This window comes from Sphaerodactylus townsendi, linkage group LG01 (genome assembly GCF_021028975.2).
Source record: "Sphaerodactylus townsendi isolate TG3544 linkage group LG01, MPM_Stown_v2.3, whole genome shotgun sequence".
Classification (NCBI taxonomy): domain Eukaryota; kingdom Metazoa; phylum Chordata; class Lepidosauria; order Squamata; family Sphaerodactylidae; genus Sphaerodactylus; species Sphaerodactylus townsendi.
The window spans coordinates 4,536,505-4,540,875 of record NC_059425.1 but is presented as its reverse complement, the minus strand read 5'-3'; the positions used below and the strand labels follow the sequence as shown (position 1 = coordinate 4,540,875).

Below are 4,371 nucleotides of genomic sequence, written 5' to 3'. Positions count from 1 at the left end.
TTGAAACACTCTGCTCTTTTGACACACGGCTCCCCTTCCACATTTTCCAACTCCTCCCTTGGCTGGGCCTCCGTACCAGATGCTCATGACTGGGGCTATACTTAGAACGCCTATTCCTCTGCGAGGGGTGCTGGGCAAATGTCCTGCGTGAGTGGCATTCCTCAGGGTTACGCTGCTGTAAGGGCCTGCTAGGCTGATGCCACATTGGCTGGCGGGGGGGGGGGGGCTGGGCAGCCAAGACATTCTCTTGTGCGCGAACTATACTTTGAACATGTCTTCCTTCACAGTCCTCCGTGTGGGGTGTGGGGCAAATGTGCTGAGTGGCATGTCACAGGTGTTCCTAAGAGCCACTGTAAGGGCCCACTAGGCTGATGCCACATGGGGGGGCTGGGCCAGGGTCGGCAGGATCCTGAAGGGCTTCCAGCCGGGCTAATTCCTCTGCCTTTGCCCCCTCCGCCTGGGCCCCCTCCTCCCTGGACTGAGGGACTTACACTATGGTGACCAGACATCCCGCTTTTAGCAGGACCGTCACGCTTTTGAACAATTTGTCCCGCGTCCCATGGGGTTTTTAAAAAGTCCTGATTTTTGGGCTGCCGCATAGCCTTCTGGGGCACTCCCCTGTTTCCCACCCCAGAGCGCCAGAGGCATCAGGCCCACAGGGACATCCGGGGACGAATGTCCCGGGCGGTGCCCCGTGGAGTCACGTGGGGGGCGGAAAATTGCTCCCCCCCACACTTCTTGCCTGACTGGCGTCTGCCTAGCCCTGGGCGGATGTGTGCTGTGTGCGGCCCAAGCAGGCCTCCAGTTGGCAGGAGGGGCGGGGAGGCAGAGGGGGCGGGGACAAACCAGGAGAAGAGCGGCCGGAGACAGGTCACAGCAGGAGCCTCGCGCTGTCCCTCGAGGGGAGAGCCGAAGGAGGCAACTGGTGAGCAGGCGGGACAGGCCTGGCTCTCTCCCCCCCCCACCGCTGTTCAAGGCTTTGTGTGGGTTTGCAAAACACCTCTGGGTGGGGCTCTGCTGTGCTGCCTGCTGCTGCTGACTTTTTCCCTTGACTGTTTTTACTGGGGTGAGGGGGGAGACGCTTTGCACGCCCATCCCTGCGCCCAGCCTTCCCCTCTCCCTGCGGAGCTCCTGCCGCCCAAATAGCTGACACCCCCCCTTCTTGATCTGCAAACATTCCAGCTGCTACGGAAGAAGATGGGTACCACCCCCACCCCCAAAGCTCAATCCAGTTTCCCCCGGAACTATCTTTACCTCCTCCTTACATTTCAGAGTGAGCTGCTCAGGTGACTGGAAGGCCTCTTTAAAAATAGCATGCCTTTAAACCAGCTCACCCCACACTTTCGGCCGGGGAAACACACAACAGATGAGTTACTCTGTGGGCATTCTTGTGGAGTGCAGAGCCAAGGGAGGCGGGCATTATCTGATTTTGTGGGGTGTGCAACTGCCCTGAGTTAGGAAGAGAAGGGGGGGCTGTGCAAATTTAAAAGCCTAGCCCAGCAGAGCCTGCCTGGCCCGTGTCCCTGCCCCCCGCCAGCCTCTCTGGCTTGGGCAGGGCTGCCGGTGGCCTCAGGGGCCGGTGGCCGCAGCATCTCCATCAGCTGGCCACCCCATCCCCTAATGAGGACTTTGCCACCAGCTTTCAGGCTGCCGCTCAGTGGCGTACCTAGGCAAACTGGAGCCCTGGGCAAAACCTGCGTTTGATGCCCCCCCATGGGCGGCCACCCTCTCCCACCGTGACTAAACAACGATTTTTTTCCACCAGGTCTGAAGTTTGGTTCAAGGGGTCCAAAGTTATGCACCGTCAAAGGTGTAGCCCCATCTCCTATTAGCTCCCATTGGAAACAATGGGGGATGGGGACACTCCCTTTGGGAGTCCATAACTTTGGACTCCCTGAACCAAACCTCACCAAACCTGGGTGATATCATCAGGAGAGTCTCCAGAAAAAAATCCCTGAATTTCTGGTGCTGCTAGCCTAAAAACTGCGCCATCTGCAGGCCAAAAATGGAGAAACACTGAAAATACAAAAAATCCCACAGACGAACCTGCAGTTTTTGCTCCCCCCACAAGGGGGCGCCCTGGGCAACTGGCCACTTTGCCCAATGGGAGGAATGCCTCTGCTGCCGCTGCTTGCTGCTTGGGTGTGTGTGTGTGTGAGCTTGCCGCCCTGCCTCCAACATCTCTCCACCTTCTGATATTCAAAGCTTGGGAGAGACTTGAATCATCCCGATCCTACAGTAGGACCCCCCTCCTCCTGAGCCGGTTCAGTGTGTGTGTGTGGGAGGGAGGGAGGGAGGGAGGGAGGGAGGGAGGGAGGGAGAGAGCCTGAGGAATGCCCAAACCGTTGCGGGTCTGTCTGGGTCCTGGTGCAGAGCGCAGGATCTGCGCTGTTTTGTGCTGCAGTTTTATCAGGGAATCATCCCTGGATATGGATTTGGGGGGGGGGGCGCTAAGGATGCTCAAAAAGGGATGCCAGCGAAAGCCAGGGAGATGTCCTTTCGGGGGGGGGGATTGGCCTCCCCCTGCCCTGCCACTCGATCCCCTCAAAAAAAGCTGGGATTCGGGTCTGGCAGGCAGTCACTGGCAGGTCCGCTGCAACTTCACACAGGCAGCTGCAGGAGAAAGCAGCCCTGAGCCCCGCTGCTCTGAAGGGGGTGGAGGGAGGGGGTGGGCACTGGAGAACCAGCGGAGCGTGGCTGGTGAAGGAGAGGATGGAGCCGAGTGAGGAGTGCAAAATGAGCCCCCTCCTGTAAGGGGTGGAAGCCAGGTGGGTCAGGAGTGGTGTCTGTCGGGTTCAAGTGCTCTGCGCCCCTCTCCCAGAACCCCAAAGCAACGTTTTTCTCTCACATCCCTCTCTCCAAACAGTTGGAGGTCGGGGTAATGTGACTCCACCCGAGTCAGATCTACTTTCGCTTTCCAAAGCAGCCCCGGCATGTTTCCCTTTCTGCAAAGGACTTGTTACTGCTGCGACCTGGAAATAGCTGCCAGGGGTTGGGGAGCCGGCCTGGGAGAAGAGAGTTGCTTTGGCTGACATTTGTAGGCTCCGCTCAGGAGGTAGGAAGATGTTTCCCTTTGCATTCCAAAAAGGCCAGTGGGACCCTCAAAGGGGGTGCCCCATCCCCCATTCTTTGCTAAGGAGATGGGGGCTACCCTTTTGAGGGTCCATAACTTTGGTCCCCCTGAACCAAACTGCACCAAACTTGGGGGGGGGTGCCATCAGGACAGTCTCCAGATGATTCTATGATACTGCTGACCCCCCAAAAGAGCATGCTGGGAGCGTATCCATTTTCCTCCAGCCCAGGAAAGGACTCTGCCTCTTCTTTCCTCTGCCCTGGTGCTAGGGGAGGGGGCTTTTCAGGCCAACCCCCCCCCCCGGTTTCCTGCTAGAGGCTGTCTGGAGAGCTCACAAGCAGGCTGGGAATCTTCTGGTCTCTGGTCCTGGCAGCACCCAGCACCCACAGGTATACTTCTTCAGTTCTCAGAGGTTCCATTCAGTGGTCTCAGGCCCAACAGCTGTCTCTCATACCAGAAAAGAATCAGTCAAAATTGGGCGAGGGCCGTGGCTCAGTGGTAGAACTCTGGCTCTGCGTGTAACGGGTCCCCGGTTCAATCCCAGGTGGTGTCTCCAGTTAAAAAGGACCAGGCAGGAGGTGATAGGAAAGACCTCTTCCTGAGACCCAGGAGAGCTCCTTGCTGTTCAGGTGAGCAAGAGGGACTGGAGAGAATTAGGGCTGCCAGGTACACGGGAACAGTTGTCCCTTTTCTCACTGTTGCTCATCCTCAAGCAGGAAAAAAAACGTGGGAGGGAATTACTGCAGACTCCGAGTTCCAGGTCTTCCCTTTGGGCCCTGGAAAGTTACGGAGTGCCCCCTGGTGGCCAAAACACAGACCTGTCTACAACAAGGAAAGTACTGGGGAGACAAGCTCTTGATGGGGGGGGTGTTTGTGATAATGGTGGCAGCCCCCCCACTGCTGCATTCGGGGTGCGGCTGAGATGAGGCCCCATCTGAGAAGCTGGCACCAAGCAATGGCACCCCACAGGACCTCAGCCATTGCGGCATCTGTTCTGTGGTCTCTGGATTCGAACCCAGACCTTGCATCCTGAAGGGGAAGTTTGAAACCCCACATTTTATTTGTTTGTTGGATTTTTTCACTGCCCTTCCCTAGTGGACTCAGGGCGGTTTCCGACATTTGATAAAATATGAAACATTATAAATACCTTAAAACATACACTTTAGAACTACCACTGAAAATTAAGATAAAAACAACATAAAACTACCGCAGGCCATCAGTCGATTGATATGTGGGTCTAACATTCTGTGGTATTCTTTCTATTTAATTTAGCAAGACCCCAGCAGAGGGATCACGGG

General features: G+C 56.6%; 2 protein-coding genes across 2 annotated transcripts in view; both read left to right on the top strand.

Annotated features, from left to right (window-relative positions):
- The window catches only part of LOC125439818 (SLAM family member 7-like), a 273,063-nt gene that overhangs the window by 181,707 nt on the left and 86,985 nt on the right, over positions 1 to 4,371 (top strand). The window lies entirely within an intron of this gene.
- LOC125439826 (T-lymphocyte surface antigen Ly-9-like) overlaps positions 1 to 4,371 on the top strand; it is a 109,628-nt gene that overhangs the window by 103,688 nt on the left and 1,569 nt on the right. The gene's annotated exons all lie outside the window — the stretch shown is intronic.